At 36.8% G+C, this 17,236-nt stretch overlaps 1 protein-coding gene across 1 annotated transcript in view; it reads right to left on the bottom strand.

Annotated features, from left to right (window-relative positions):
- Positions 1–17,236, bottom strand: part of LOC123498815 (neuralized-like protein 4) — a 127,262-nt gene that overhangs the window by 41,650 nt on the left and 68,376 nt on the right. The gene's annotated exons all lie outside the window — the stretch shown is intronic.

The following is a 17,236-nucleotide window of genomic DNA, read 5'->3' as shown; positions in this document are numbered from 1 at the left end:
AAGAAAAGTAAGGTAATTTCCTCTAGATCAGGATTTTTCAGTGCTAGAGCCATGTTGAAAAAAAAAAAAACAATCTAATAGGGTCACACACTATATTAACCCAAAATCATTAATATTCAAAATATAAAATAAGAGGCTTTAAAAGAAACAGCCACTCCCGCATGCATATGCACACCTGTGGGAAGAAAAATAAAATGCTCACAATATTAACTGACACTTTTTTTGTTTTTTAAGTTTCTCTTTTAAATTTACTAACAATTCTTGGGCCACATGAATTCTTTTGGTAAGCCACATGAGGCTCCACGGGCTGTAGTTTGTCCACACCTGCTCTAGACCATGTGATGGAAGAAAACAAATAAGGAAGTAATATTTTTCTTTGCGTTATGAAAAATCAATAAAGAGAGAATAATTACTATCTAAATGTGACAACCAATATGTAAATGACTTGTATGCAAACTACCATCAACTGTTTTCCAATGCCAAAACATTAAGAAAAAAATTATAATCTCTCGTTACCTCAATTCTATCCAAGCTTTTCACTGTTATTGTTTAACTAATAGAGTGAATATCTTAATGAGGCAAGTTCTCCTAAATAAAGACTACGTACTTATAACTGCTAACACAAATCAAGAGTATAAAAACTCAAAAAAGTAAAACGAGCTGCAAAAAAATCATCAAGCTAAATAAAGTAATCCCAATATGACATTTATGCTTATAACCACAACCAACCATCCTTGTCTATAATTTGCCTAACCTTTTAAAGTTATGTACTAATTAAGTTTAATAGGACTCAAGTTCCATATATTTCTAAGTCACAATAGTATGTGTTCTGAGGGAGTAAGTGTGCTTATTTGTGGCCTTCTTGTTCAGTGAGTTTTAGTGTTCTTAGATTCCTCAGTAAAATGGAAACATAATGAGTAACTGTAATATTTCAGAAAAAAAAAGATAAATAAATAAATAAATAAAACAATAACAATAAAAATTCCATTACAACAGCTTTGGAAAATACATTTGACTTGTTTTCTTTCTCCTTTTAAACTTGTACACATGTTCATCCCTGTCATAAGTTCACTCATGTGAAAGATATATAAGCTGTAAGAAACAAGAGATGTGTATAGAGTAACAAACAGAATGGCAATGTGTGATGTATCATGGTGCATACAATGGATAGGTCACTAGTAATGGCAGACAGAATCTTTTCATAAGGATGCAAATACTTTAATCAGGGCAAATGGAAAAGGTAAAATTAAGTTTTGCAATATAAAGTCATACAGGGCAAGCATCTACAGCTGTCTCTTCTTTTTCTAAAGCTGAACTCTTCGCTCAAACCTTTGCTACCAACTCAACTTTGGATGATTTTGGGCATATTCCTCCTACTCCTCCACCCTCTGACTACTTCATCCCTAAAATTAAAATTCTTTATAAAGACGTTTTCCTGGCCCTCTCTGGCCTTGAATCTCGGAAGGCTTACGGTCCGGATGGAGTCCCTCCTGTTGTTCTCAAAAACTGTGCTTCCGAACTCGCTCACTGCCTGGTCAAACTCTTTCATCTGTGTCTCTCTACTTCTATTTATCCTTCTTGCTGGAAGTTTGCTCACATTCAACCTGTCCCTAAAAAAGGTGACCACTCCAATCCTTCTAACTACCGCCCTATAGCTTTGATTTCCTGCCTTTCTAAAGCCTTTGAGTCTATCCTTAATAGGAAGATAATGAGGCATCTATCAGCTCACAACCTTCTCTCTGATTGCCAGTATGGTTTCCGTAAAGGCAGATCTACTGGTGATCTTCTTACTTTCCTAACTGAATCTTGGTCATCCTCTTTAGGGACTTCGGTGAAACCTTTGCTGTCGGCCTTGACATATCGAAAGCCTTCGATAGAGTCTGGCACAAATCTTTAATTTCTAAACTACCCTCCTACGGATTCTATCCTTCTCTCTGTACCTTCATCTCTAGTTTCCTTTCCGATCGTTCTATTGCTGCTGTAGTAGACGGTCACTGTTCTTCCCTTAAAACTATCAACAGTGGTGTTCCACAGGGTTCTGTCCTATCACCCACTCTCTTTCTATTATTCATCAATGATCTCCTAAATCTGACTCAATGCCCTATCCACTCCTATGCTGATGATACCACCTTGCATTATTCAACAGCGTTCAACAGACGCCCAACCCAACAACAATTAAATGACTCAAGGCGAGATGCTATAGGACGCCTAACTTCTGATCTTTCACTTGTTTCTGATTGGGGCAGAGAAAACCTGGTTTTGTTCAATGCCTCAAAAACTCAATTTCTACAACTATCTACTCGACATAACCTTCCAGACAACTATCCTCTCTTCTTCAATAACACTCAACTTCCCTCTCCTCTACATTAAACACACTCGGTCTATCCTTCACTAAAAATCTAAACTGGAAATTTCACATCTCTACTCTTGCTAAATCAGCTTCCAAGAAGTTAGGTGTCCTGTGGCGTCTTCGTCCATTTTCTCTCCCTCCCAGCTGCTTGCTCTGTACAGGGCCTTATCCGCCCGTGTATGGAGTATGGCTCTCATGTCTGGGGGATCCACACACAGCTTTACTAAACAAGGTGGAATCTAAAGCTTTTCGTCTTATCAACTCTTCTCCTCTAACTGACTGTCTTGATTCTTTAAGTCACCGCCGCAATGTTGCATCTTTATCTGTCTTCTACCGCTGTTTTCATGCTGTCTGCTCTTCTGAACTTGCTAACTGCATGCCTTCCCCTCCTGTGGCCTCGCTGCACAAGACTCTCTACTTCTTCTCATCCCTATTCTGTCCATCTTCCTAATGCAAGAGTTAACCAGTATCTTCACTCCTTCATTCCCTACACTGGTAAACTCTGGAACTCTCTACCTGTGTCTGTATTTCCACCTGCCTATGACTTAAACTCTTTCAAAAGAGGAGTGTCAAGACACCTCTTACGTTAACTGGACCCTCCTTTTAGATTTTTTTGTTTTTTCTCTTTCTCCTACTTTCCTCTTAACAGGGCCTGGCAACCAGCGGGATTTTTTTTTTTCCAACACTTTGTTTTCCCTTGGCCAGTGCCCTTGTAATGTAAAAAAAAAAAAAAAAAAAAAAAAAATGTACTGTCCATGTGGGTGTTTAAAAGGTCAGTCACTTATTAATTTTTAAACTTTAAACTTCCTTGTGCACCATGACATGATTTGTCAGATCCTGCTTTGCTACAGCAGCATATCATGTGATTTACATATAAAAATCTATTATATAACTTTAGAAAATATGAAAATAATACTCTCCCCCCCAAAAAAGTGTCACAATCATGTCAACAGTTAATGAGTAAAAGATATCAGTTAAACCTGCTGAATAATTTCCTTATTATGTTGTCTCCAGTGGATACATCAGATATAATGGGATCCTGTGCAGCAAAGTGCATTGTTAGGGACCCTTGCTCAGATTCCTGATGCCCCAAACATGTCACAGTGGATAGATACACTCATCACACTTCTGGAGCATGAAGGTTAAAAAACATCAAAATATTTAGAATTCCAATATGTTCATGTACAATTTGACTACCAAGTGACAGAGAGAGAGAGAGAGAGAGAGAGAGAGAGAGAGAGAGAGAGAGAGAGAGAGAGAGAGAGAGAGAGAGAGAGAGAGAGAGAGAGAGAGAGAGAGAGAGAGAGAGAGAGAGAGAGAGAGAATATACTGAGGATTTTCTGACCATACTTGTGTTCCATCAAGTTCAGCCATGACACTCTGCAATATATTAATACTTTTCTTCCAATAATAATTTCACCAGAGGTGAGTCTATTCTGACAGGATGTATCTTACAAGAAATGAGTGATTTATAAAGGCTGGTAAATGTGGTCACTATTGTAGAACTAGCCTAACTTGGTACTTTGGGTGGTAACTACACCACACTGTACTGTTGCCCACCCAACACTGGAGTGACCTAACCATAGGCAGCAGGGAGTGACCTTTGGGATTCATGTGTTAAGGACAGTGGGATGGCAGCACTGCATGGCCTATATACACTGGCAAGTGTAGCAGAAGATATGCAATGTCATTCTTCCATTTTAAATTGAAAACCATTAAATAAGCCATGCAGTCATGGATGAAATATCATAATTTTAGGTAAATTATAGCAAAGGATGAGAGAGAGAGAGAGAGAGAGAGAGAGAGAGAGAGAGAGAGAGAGAGAGAGAGAGAGAGAGAGAGAGAGAGAGAGAGAGAGAGAGAGAGAGAGAGAGAGAGAGAGAGAGAGAGAGAGAGAGAGAGAGAGAGAGAGAGATTGCCATGTGTATCGAATATAAGCGTTACATTAACATAGGACAGGTGCAGCCAAGACCCAAAGTACCAAGTTAGTCTGGCTTGACCATAGTGTGCACTGATGCAGATATTAAAGATAACCATAAACAAAGAGTAAGATGATGGCATTTGATGAATACAAGTGAAATGGTGGATTCTGGTCATCCATGCAGCATAACATGCATCCTAAGGACTTTTGAAATATCTAGCATCTCAGCAACACTATAGTAGCAACAGACCAATGTTTGACACTAAGCATTTCCTTTTTTCATCAACAAACTTTTCTCTTTCTTCAGAAGATAATAAAGCAGCATGGTAGTCCCATATGCTACTTCCATTTTCATTACTTCATGTTCAAATCTTTCCTGATCATTCTTTGTATTTCATTACACATTCTTACACTCACAACAAAATAACAAATAAATAATAATGTAAACAATAATAATAATAATAATAATAATAATAATAATAATAATAATAATAATAATAATAACAATAATAATAAAAATAATAATAGATAAAAAATTCATCCATGTATTTCTTCCATCTCTCCCTACTTCTCCACTTCTTCAATGCCTTTTATATACTTTATTTCCTTAATTTATAGACTTCATTGTTCTTCCTCTCTATTTTTTTCATTTTTCATTTTTTTTCCGGTTTCAAAATATAATAAAGAACATTTTCAAAATTCCTGAAGCAGTGCATTACGTTCACTCCTGTATCTTTAATTGTCTGGCACTGTAACTTGCACCATTCCTAGACACTTGTTCAGTAACTATTTGAGTATGTACCAGTTTTATATCCCTTGATGGTAGCTCAAGCAGCACTATTGTGTGCAACTTATACCAAATTAATTAATTTTGTTTGAACAGACCAAATTTTGATGCACTCAAAAGAGTCCCTGCACCTTCTTTTGCATGTGTATACACACACACACACGCACGCACGCGCACACACACACACACATACACACACATACACACACACACACACACACTGTCAAGATGCCATACCGACAAGACGTGTGAAAACAATTCCCAGGGGAAGCACTTCAGCAGGCGTTGGAGCCTGACCAAGATGCATGTACACAGGAGGGGGCCACAGAATTCTCCTGTCTCCAAAATAAATAAGATCTGGATGCCGCATAGAACGGAAAAAATGGAGAAAGGTGGAGCTGCCAAACGTACAGGACCAAAACAAAAGCCATGTTTTGAAAATCAAAGGTTTATCAAAACACTAGTTGGCCAGAGGAGATTGAGTGATGATAATACAGAAAGGGATTTTCTGGATTTAGAGAGGAAAGAGGTAATATGAGGAGGCTGATAAACCTGGAAAGGGAGATAAGATACATGAAGGTGATGTCAAGTATGACAGAAAATAAAAAGAAAAGTTGATAAAAGAAAACACTGAACTAAAAGCAAGATTAAAGGCATGTGAGAAAGTATGAAAAATAAGTAAAGAGATGAAGGAAGAGATCCACGACGTACTAAAGGCTACATGTTGGGAATACAAAGACTCCTTAAGGAGCCTACAGAAAAATATACAGGATGGGGAGGATAAAACAGAGAATGGAATGGGTGAAAGCAAGTTGGAGGATTTATGAAATGCAAGGAAACAGAAAGAGGAAGAGGAAAAGTAAAATTTTTAGAGGTAGTAAGGAAGCAAATTCAAGAAAAGACAAAGGACAAAGTTATACAAATACAGGCAACCCCCGCTTAACAAACGTTCACACAACAAAATTTTGTTACAATGAATGTTTCCTTTTGCTACTACCTGCTTGTTTAACGAACACCAAACTCGCTTTAATGAAATTTTATCCAGGAAATTTTTTATTAAGTTTGAAAGCCCCGCCATATCACGCAACCCAACAGGCTTTTGAATACACCAACCCCTGTCTTGGACAAAACGCGTACCACTCACTCCCCCTAGTTCAAAACAATAACCGTGTCAGCAGCAGTTTGTCTCCCCTCGCTTAACATACCACCAAAACGCCCTGCAATGTCGCCTAGCGTTGCTAAGAAAACCAAGAAGTCTCTTACTCTCGAGTGAAGCTGGATATTATTCACAGACACGAAAGGCGAGAAAACTAATAGTATTGCTTGCCACCATGGCTTGACTCCATCTACTGTCTACTATTTTCAAGTCAGCAGACTCTATTAAGAAGGCTGGTAAGACCATATCTTCCTTGCAAGCTAAAAGAACCACCTGAACTCGTGACTCTGCAATGGATAAAATGGAAATCCTTGTGAAAATGTGGTACATAAATTTTGTATGCGGTACAATGATGCACCCTTTGTTTACATTCCACAGGCTGCCAGGTAGTGTCTTTCCTGCTCCACTCTCCCTCCCTTCATTAATTCAAGATCATCAACATTATAAAGTTACTTACATACATACATTAGTGTACATTATAATGACTTAAATTCAACTGCCTAAATGTTTAACTTCATAATTTTCACTTTCATTAAACCTTTCACTGTACTATGATGCACTCTCGCTTTGTTTACTCTTAATGGAAGTTCAAGTCAGGGGTTAAACTTGTTATAATTGGTTCGCTTAATGAAAATTCGGTTAACAAACGGGTTTTTAGGAACGTACCTGGTTGCCTGTAATTAAAGAGAAAGAAGATCTAGTAAGGGATACAGGGGATAAGAGGAAATATTTCTTAATTTTTGGGATGAAGGAAAAAAAAAAAAAAAATCCAAGGAAGTTCATGAGAGAGTACAAAGAGAAAGAACTGGCCAAAACTATCATCAAACAGGTCCAGGACAGCACACGGGAGTTGGTCCAGAAAGTGGAGGAAGTGATTAGGTTGGGAAGATTTAGTTACGATAGTAGGAGATCAATGAAAGTGAGAATGAGATTGTAGGTGGCGGTGGAGATTATGACAAGAAAAGGAAAGCTGGCTAATGATACTGAATTTAAGGATAAATGGATAAAAAGAGATATGAACCTGGAAGAGAGGGAGAAGGAGAAAGTGTTAAGAAACAAAGCTAAGGAAAAAAAAAACGAGAAAAGAACAGAGATCGAGAAAAGAATTTTTACTGGAGGGTTCTACATATGAGACTAAAGAAATGGTATCTACAGAAGAAGGTGGAGGTCATGGAAAAGATAAGAAGAGTGACTTATACTAATAGAGATGGGTTTGTTATCAAGTGTGTTGGAGGTTAGAGATTATCTGGAGAGAGAGAGAGAGAGAGAGAGAGAGAGAGAGAGAGAGAGAGAGAGAGAGAGAGAGAGAGAGAGAGAGAGAGAGAGAGAGAGAGAGAGAGAGAGAGAGAGATATATAGATATATATATATATATATATATATATATATATATATATATATATATATATATATATATATATATATATATATATATATATATATATATATATATATATATATATATATATATATATATATATATATATATATATATATATATATATATATATATATATATATATATATATATATATATAATGTACATCGAGAAACAAAACTAAAAGAGGAGATCTATGTTAGCTTTAAAAAAGGATATAATAGCTGGAGAAGATACAGGAAGGGTAAAGGGGGAGGAGTAGTTCTAATAATGGTTTGTGACAAAATGTGTGGAGTAAGTGCAATATTGTGATGGTATGGTGGAAGTAATGGGAGTAACAATCAAAACAGAGGAATAATAAAAAAAAAAAAATAAATAAATAAAAAAAAAAATAAATAAATCATAGTTAACGTATGTGGCACTTAAGACAAGTACATGGGGAACTGAGGAATCTAAGGATATGCAAAGAGAGGTCATTAAGTGCCTAGATAATATGATAAGAACAGATGGAAGAATACTATTAGTATGAAACTTTAACTGTAAAAGAGTAAACTGGAGATAGATGGAAGTAATGGGTAATGCTGGATAATGGAGCGAGGAGGTGTTACAGTTGGCTATGGTAAATACAATGAATCAGTGGGTGGAAGAGTCAACAAGGTACAGGGGGGAAGAACCATCGTTGTTTGACCTAGTATTCACAAAGAAGCCAAAGCTCCCTCCCAGCATACAATACCTTAGTCCAATGGGAAGAAGTGATCATGTGACATAAGAGATGGAAATACAGGAGGATGGGATAAGATACAGAGATGACTACAAAAGAGAGAGATTAAATTATGCAAGAGCAGATTTTTAAAAATTAAGATAATTTTTTGCTGATATTGAATGGAAGAACATTATGAACAAAAGGACAATAGAAGGGAAATATGAAATATTCCTAAAGAAATATAATGGAGTAAAGAAATACATACCTATCTATAGAGTTAAGAAAAGTATACATGCTTGGTACAATATCAGATGTACAGAAGCAAAAAAGGCAAAAGATAAAGCTTGGAAGAAACTCAAAAAGCAGAGAAATGACAATAACAGACAGCAGTATAAGGGTGCGAAAAATTAATATGTTAGAGTAAGGAGAGAGGAAGAAAAACTTTGAGAAAGATGTGGTGCAAAAAAGCAAAGATGAACCCAAGCATTTCTACACATTTATAAATGGTAAGATGAAGAATGAGGAAAGAATAGAAAAAATAACTAAAGGAGGGAAGACATACCAAAGAGTAAATGAAATGAGTGAATAATGAAAGAGAGCTTCAAAACTGTTCACTCAAGAAGAAAATTTTGTAGAACCAAATAGGACATTGCATTGACAAGGATTGCAGAAAATCATACTGCACAAAGAGGATATTAGAAGATTATTAGATAATTTGAATGTCAGAAAAGCAATGGGGCCAGATGGTGTATCAGGCTGGGTGCTAAAAGAATGTAAAGTTAGGTCCAATTTGGGAAATGATTACAAGTTCATTAAATGAAGGGAGAGTACCACTAGAATGGAAGAGAGCCAACGTAATGTCGATATCTAAAGGAGGAAAGGCAACTGAGCCATTAAATTACAGACTGGTGTCACTTACAAGTGTTGTGGGGAAGTTATGTGAAATAGTTATCAAAGAAAAACAGGTTAAACATCTGGAAGAAGAACAAGTTACATCGAACAGACAATTTGGGTTCAGGACAGGACGGTCATGTGTGTCGAACTTATTAAGTTTCTACTTAAGAGTAATAGAAGGACTGGAAAGCAGAGATGGATTGGTGGACACAGTATACCTGGACATATAAAAGGTTTTTGATAAATCCCTCATGGCAGACTACTTTGGAAACTAGAGAGCATAGGAGGACTGAAAGGGACTTTGTTAGACTGGATAAGGGATTATTTGAAGAATACGGAGATGAGAAATGTGATCAGATATACATACTCATATTGGGGTAAAGTAGCAAGGCTCAGAGTTAGCCCCCATTATGTTCCAGATATATGTAAACAACATTCACAATGGGATTAACAGTTATATTAATTCATTTCCTGATGCTGAAAAACTGATAAGAGTAATCAAAACCCGAAAGGACTGTTCACTGTTGCAGGAAGATACACTGCTGGTCAGAGCGGAAGGCGCGAAAGGGACCAGGACTTCCACTCTGACCAAATTTCATTCATCACTTCTTAACTCTTAAACATATGGCGGGATTCGCTGTATGTCACTATCTGACAACTCTACAGCTCTAGTAGTCAAAGCAGATGATATGTTTCCTTAGCCAACGTTCGCCTGTGGTTCGTGAGCTTGAATTTGAATATTTTTTCATCCCCCCCACACGACCCCTTATTGTGGATGTGTGAGCTTACCATTGTGCCCTGTTACTACCTATCATGGGACCTAGAAAACTAATTAGTAAACCCCAAATCTCAGTCATTTGTGCCTTAGTACGGGAGAATAAGTCAAATCAGGAAATTGCCGCAAACACTGGCTCTCAGAACTCTTCAACATTGGACCAAAATTTATCGTGAGGGAAGAAAAGATGTTTCGTCACCACCTAACAAGCCTGAATGGTGTAAGCGCAGTGTGAGCTAGATAACTCAGAACATTATTCGAAGACAGCTTGAGGCCAACCCTCGCATGCACAGCAAGGAACTTAAGGCCACGAACCCTTTTTGCTTGGTGGGGTGATTGAAAGGACTGTGTAGAGATAAGTGAAAGGCGACATGTGATACCGGAGTTGGCGCGCAGTTTCAAAACCTTGCTTTACACATGTTCACCGTTTTGTGTCTCAGCACAAAGATTGGAACTTAGGTAAGTGGCATAGGGTACTTTGGTCAGGTGAGGCAAGCTTTCAGGTTACAGACAACCAGAGAAACCGTGTGTACCGCAGACCCGGTAGTAACCATTATGATCCACACTACACAACACACACATTAAAACCCAGATTCTTTGATGATGTGGGGTTGTTTTTCTTACTATGGTCTTGAAAAATTAGTGTTTTCGCCTAAGAATGTTCGTATGAACCAAAATAACTACTTTGAGCTAATTCTAGATGAGTTAAATGAGTGTATGGAAAAGTGCAATGCTGATACCTTCATGCAAGATGGTGCACCGTGCCATACAGCAAAGTGAATTGCTTGATTTCTGCAATGTCAGCCTTTTAAAACCTTGGCCCACAAATTTGCCAGACCTTAACCCTATAGAAAATCTCTGGGTGTACATAAAACTGAAGCTAAAGGAGAGAGATACCTCCTCCCTCCCATGCCTCTGAGCCACTATTCAGGACATATGGGACAATATTGATGCTCAGTATCTCCACCACCTGGATGATTCACTTCCCAAGAGACTTTAAAGGGTCAAGAAGGCATGAGGGCACCCCATCAATTACCAGTTTAGGTGAATACCCTCATTTGAAACATTTTATGTGTCATTAATCTCCTTCACAGGATGTCACAGGTACCGCGCCTTCTGCTCTGACCAGCAGTGTATAAACAAAACCTACGAGTGGAGTAAAAGTGGAAACTGGAGTTTAACGCCAAGAAATGTCACATAATGGAACTAGGAAAATGTAAGAGAAGACTGGTATGGAATTATCTGATGGAAGAGGAACAAATAATGAAGACTAAAGAGGGAAAAGATCTAGGAGTGATTATACAGGAAAATCAGAACTCCAAAAAACACATAAGTAAGATATTTGGATTAGCATATAAAATGTTGACTCCTATAAAAGAGTAGCATTTCCATTCATGGACAAAGATATGATAAAAAAAATTATCATAAGCATGATACATCCTAAGCTGAAAAATGCAGCAGTGGCATACTCACCGAACTATAAAAAAGATATAAGAAGATTAGAATGGATTCAGAAGATAGCTACAAAGATGGTGCCGGAACTAAAAGACCTAACATATGAAGAAAGACTGAAGGAAATGCGATTGCCAACCTTACAAGATAGAAGAAAAAGAGGAGACCTAATAAAAATGTATAAAATAATAAATGTCATTGAAAAGATAGACAAGGAAGACCTGGTGCTGGTGACAGAAGAAGCTAGGACAAGAAAACATGTAAAGAAGATTAGGATGAGGCAGTGTGTGAAGGATATTGGAAAATACAGTTTTCCACAAAGAATGGTGGAAAAGTGGAATACATTGATTGATGAAATTGTTACAGCACATAATGTGCATAACTTGAAAGAAAAATTGGAAAAATGGAGGCATGGAAACAGGACACTATGAGCCATGCTTGAACCCTGTACAATACAAGTAGGTAAAATTAGGTAAATACACACACACAGGTCAGACTTGACAAAAGAGCTCCACTTCAGAGGAGCAAATCAACAGATTAAGTACAAAGTCATACATACATACATACATACATACATAAATAAATAAATAAATAAATAAATAAACACACACACACACAAAGAGTAAAGGAAAACACAAGATTCAGAGGAAACGATGAGCCGGCAAGATTAGACCTAGTTTTTATAAGGGATATACCAATTAATGATGATATAAGATACAAGTGCCCATTGGGAAAGAGTGACCATGTAATATTAGAAATGGATATAGAAGAAGGAAAGGAAGATAGAGATGAATCATACAAAGGAGACCGATTAAATTACAGAAAGGCTGATATTAAGAATCTCAAGAACTATTTTAAAAACGTAAACTGGGAGGAGATGGAAAACTCATTAACGGTTCAAGAGAAATATAACATTTTTGGAAATATACAAAACTGGGGTCAGGGAATATGTCCCGAATTATAGACCTAGAGAAGAAGGAAAGAAAGATTGGTTTAATGCAAGATGCAATATGGAAAACTCATTAACGGTTCAAGATAACATTTTTGGAAATATACAAAACTGGGGTCAGGAAATATGTCCCGAAATATAGACCTAAAAAAGAAGGAAAGAAAGATTGGTTTAATGCAAGATGTGCTAGGGCAAAGGAGAAACGAGATGGAGCATGGAAAAGGTGGAGAGGAAACAGAAATCCAGAAAATAAGAAAAACTTCAAAACAGCAAGAAATAAATATGCTAAGGTGAGAAAGGAAGAAGAAAGGAACTATGAAAAGGACATTGTCGAAAAATGTAAGGAATAATCAAAATTGTTCTACAGATTCATAAATGGAAAAATAAGACATAAAGAAACAATAGAAAGGTTAAAAGGAGAAAACGGAATGGTGGAAGACCCAAAAAGCATGGCAGAACTGTTAAATAGTAAATTTCATGAGGTCTTTACTAAGGAATCCAAATTTGAAAGACCACAGGGTAATAGAGAGACTGTCTATATGAAAGAGATTAAAGTAACCAAGCTTGAAGTAAAAAAGTTGATGACGGAACTAGATGAGGAAAAGGCAATGGGACCGGATGAAGTCTCAGGCAGAATACTGAAAGAATGTAGGGAAGAACTAGCAAGTCCAATATACAACATCATAAAATGCTCAGTTGAAAATGGAAGTGCCAGTGGAGTGGAAAAGAGCTGAGGTGGTTCCCATATATAAGAGCGGAAGGAAGGAAGAACCTTTAAATTACAGACCGGTATCACTAACTATTGTAATATGCATGATGTGTGAAAAAGTAATAAAGAAGCAATGGATTGAGTTTCTTGAAGACAACAAAATATTATCAAATAGCCAATTTGGTTTTAGAAAAGGTTGGTCATGTGTAACAAATTTATTGAGTTTCTACTCTAGAATAGTTGATAAAGTACAAGAGAGAGACGGATGGGTTGACTGTATTTATTTAGATCTAAAAAAGGCGTTTGATAAAGTGCCACATGAAAGATTACTATGGAAGTTAGAGGAGAACGGTGGCTTAAAAGGAAGCACAGTGAGATGGATGAAGAATTACTTAAGGGGGAGAGAAATAAGGACGATAGTTAAAGATATGAAGTCCAAGTGGAGAACAGTAGACAGCGAAGTGCCACAGGGATCAGTATTGGCACCAATACTTTTTCTCGTATATATACATGACATGCCAGAAGGAGTGAACAGCTACATAAATCTGTTTGCAGACGATGCGTAACTGTGCGGAGTCATTAAACAAAAAGAGGATTGTGAAATACTACAGGAAGACTTAAACAAGATCTGGAAATGGAGCAAAAAATAGGAGATGGAATTCAATGTGGACAAAAGCCATGTCATGGAAATGGGAAAAAGTGAAAGACGACCAGTGGGAATCTATAAGATGGGAGATGGAGTAGAATTAGAAAAAGTAAAAAAGGAAAAGGACTTGGGAATGACAATGGAAGAAAATAATCAACCGGTAAGCCATATTGATAGAATTTTCAGAGAGACGTATAATTTGCTAAGGAATATTGAAGTAGCATTTCACTATATATACAAGGAAATGATGAAGAAATTGATAAGTACTAAAATAAGACCTAGATTGGAATATGCAGGAGTTGTGTGGACTCCCCATATAAAGAAACACATAAGAAAATTAGAGAGACTACAAAATATGGCTACAAGAATGGTTCCAGAATTTAAAGGGATGACATATGAGGAGAGACTAAAGGCTATAGATCTAACAACCTTGGAGCAGAGAAGAGAGAGAGGGGATCTGATATAAGTTTATAAATTGATTAACGGAATGGATGAAGTGGATAATGAGAAACTGATCCTGAGAGAAGAATATGACTTTAGAAGCACAAGATCGCATAGTAAGAAACTAAGGAAGGGACGATGTCTGAGAGATGTTAAAAAATTTAGTTTCCCGCAAAGATGTGTTGAGACTTGGAACAGTTTGAGTGAGGAAGTGGTGTCAGCAAAGAGTGTACATAGTTTTAAAGAAAAATTGGATAAGTGTAGATATGGAGACGGGACCACACGAGCATAAAGCCCAGGCCCTGTAAAACTACAACTAGGTAAATACAACTAGGTAATACACACACACACGAGACACGGTAGAGGAAGGACGCACTGGCGCCGTTCCGACAAGCAGCTGATCTTCACTACATACCGGTTGTACAGTTTTTACAGTGGCCTGGGCAGGTAGTGTGGTCTCATTTTTCTTCATGTAATCAATTATTAAGGAATGATGAGCGAAAAAGAGATACCATCAAAATGCAGACGTGAGATTGGAGAAGGTTGGAAAGCTGATGATGACTATGCTGATGTGGGTGAGCGTGTATTCGAAGGTTTCGATACGACGACTACTTCACTACTAAAAAGAGTGTCAAATATTGAATATAAACTAGATAAACTGATAAAGGAGAAGATGGAAATGAAAGAGAATGAAGAACAGGATAAAGAGTTTATAAAACTGAGAGAAAGGATAAAAAAGTGGAAGAAAATGAAGCTAGGCTAAGAGCGGAAAACGAAGAACTAAAAAAGGAAGTAGCTAACTACAAAAGCAGATGGAAGAAGGACTCGGTAAAGCCGAGAAAGAAAAAGAGAAGCTGAAAGATCTAGTAAACAAGGAAGAGGAAAGAGTACAGAACGTGATTAAAAAAGAAGTACAAGCATGGAGAGTCCAAGATAAGAAAGATAAGGCTGATTTTCAGGAGGTGATTCAAGAACAACTTAAAGAAAAAGAAGAAAATATGACAAACAAAATGATAGGAGTCCTCAAGACAAAAGAAAATCTAGTTAGAGAAATTGCAGAAAAAAGAAGAGTGTAGTCGTATTTGGAATAAAAGAAAAAATATAAAATATAGACCAAAAGAGAAAAGAAGAAATGAAATCAGTCAAAGACCTACTGAAGAATCTAAACGACGAAGATAGGCAGAACTTGGAAGAGGAAGTAGAAGAAATAAACAGAATGGGACCATATCAAGAAGGAAAACGAGACCAATTAAAATACTACTAAAATCACAAGCAGCAACAGAAGAAATATTATATAGAACAACAAAACTTAGAGAAACAGAAGGCTGCAAGGATATCTATATAAAGAAAAATAGAAATGAGGAAGAAAGGAAGAGATACAATGAACTGGCAGCAGCAGTAAGGGAAAAGAATAATGAAAGGTCAGAAGAGGAGAAGAAGGCATTTTTTTGGAGAATTCTAGGAGACAGGATAAGGAAATGGTATATAAACGAGAAGGAAGAGAAAAAAGTGGAACAAGTTTAACTAAAAATGATAAAGGCAAAAGACTAAAAATGATGTATACGAACATAGACGGGTTTTATCAAGTAAATTAGAATTAAGAGATTACATAAGGAAAGAAAATCCAGATATTGTATGCCTGGCTGAAACAAAACTAAATAAGGCAATCAAAATAGACTTGGATAATAGGTATAATGTATGGAGAAGAGACAGAGTGGGTAAAGGAGGAGGAGGAGTCATGATTATGTTAAGGAAGGAGATAGTGATAAATGAAATGGAATGTGGGAAGGAAAAGCAGAAGTATTGTATATTAAGATGCATATTAATAAAAAGAGATAACAATCATTGTAACATATGTGCCACCAAAACAAATTCATGGACCAATCAAGAATATAAAGACATGATAGATGACACAATAAGGAGTCTAATGAGAATCGTTAAAGAAAGGAGAAAAGTGATATTAGTAGGAGATTTCAACTGTAAAGAAGTGGACTGGGAAAATTATGAAAGTGGTATGGGGAAGAAGCCTGGGAGAAAGATTCTTGAACCTAATGATAGACAATATGATGGACCAGAGAGTAAAGGAATGCACAAGATTCAGAGGAAACGACGAGCCGGCGAGATTGGACCTAGTTTTTACAAGGGTATACAAATGAATGATGATATAAGATATAAGTGCCCATTGGGAAAGAGTGACCATGCAATATTAGAAATAGATATAGAAGAGGAAAGGAAGATAGAGACGATTCATACAAAGGAGACCGATTAAATTACAGAAAGGCTGATATTGAGAATCTCAAGAACTATTTTAAAACGTAGACTGGGAGGAGATGGAAAACTCAGAGACAATGCAAGACAAATATAACTTATTTTTGGAAATATACAAAACAGGAGTCAGGGAATATGTCCCAAAATATAGACCTAAAGAAGAAGGAAAGAAAGATTGGTTTAATGCAAGGTGTGCAAGGCAAAGGAGAAAAGAGATGGAGCATGGAAAAGGTGGAGGAGAAATAGGAATCCAGCAAATAAGGAAAACTTCAAAGCAGCAAGAAATGAATATGTTAAGGTGAGGAAGGAAGAGGAAAAGAACTTCGAAAAAGACATTGTCGAAAAATGTAAGGAGCAACCAAAATTGTTCTATAGATTCATAAATGGAAAAATTAGGCAAAAAGAAACAATAGAAAGGTTAAAAGGAGAGAACGGGATGGTGGAAGACCCAAAAGTATGGCAGAACTATTAAATAAAAATTCCAGGAGGTCTTTACTAAGGAATCCAAATTTGAGAGGCCACAGGGTAATAGAGAGACAATCTATATGAAAGAGATTAAAGTAACCAAGCTTGAAATAAAAGAGTTAATGAAGGAACTGGATGAAGAGAAGGCAATGGGACCAGATGAAGTCTCAGGCAGAATACTGAAAGAATGTAGGGAAGAACTAGCAAGTCCTATATACAACATCATAAAATGCTCAATAGAAAATGGAACAGTGCCAGTAGAATGGAAAAGAGCTGAGGTGGTTCCCATATATAAGAGCGGAAGGAAGGAAGAACCTTTAAATTACAGACCGGTATCACTAAC

Source organism: Portunus trituberculatus, chromosome 48 (genome assembly GCF_017591435.1).
Source record: "Portunus trituberculatus isolate SZX2019 chromosome 48, ASM1759143v1, whole genome shotgun sequence".
In the NCBI taxonomy this organism is placed as follows: domain Eukaryota; kingdom Metazoa; phylum Arthropoda; class Malacostraca; order Decapoda; family Portunidae; genus Portunus; species Portunus trituberculatus.
The sequence above is the reverse complement of the archived record's forward strand: the minus strand, read 5'-3'. Positions and strand labels throughout refer to the sequence as shown.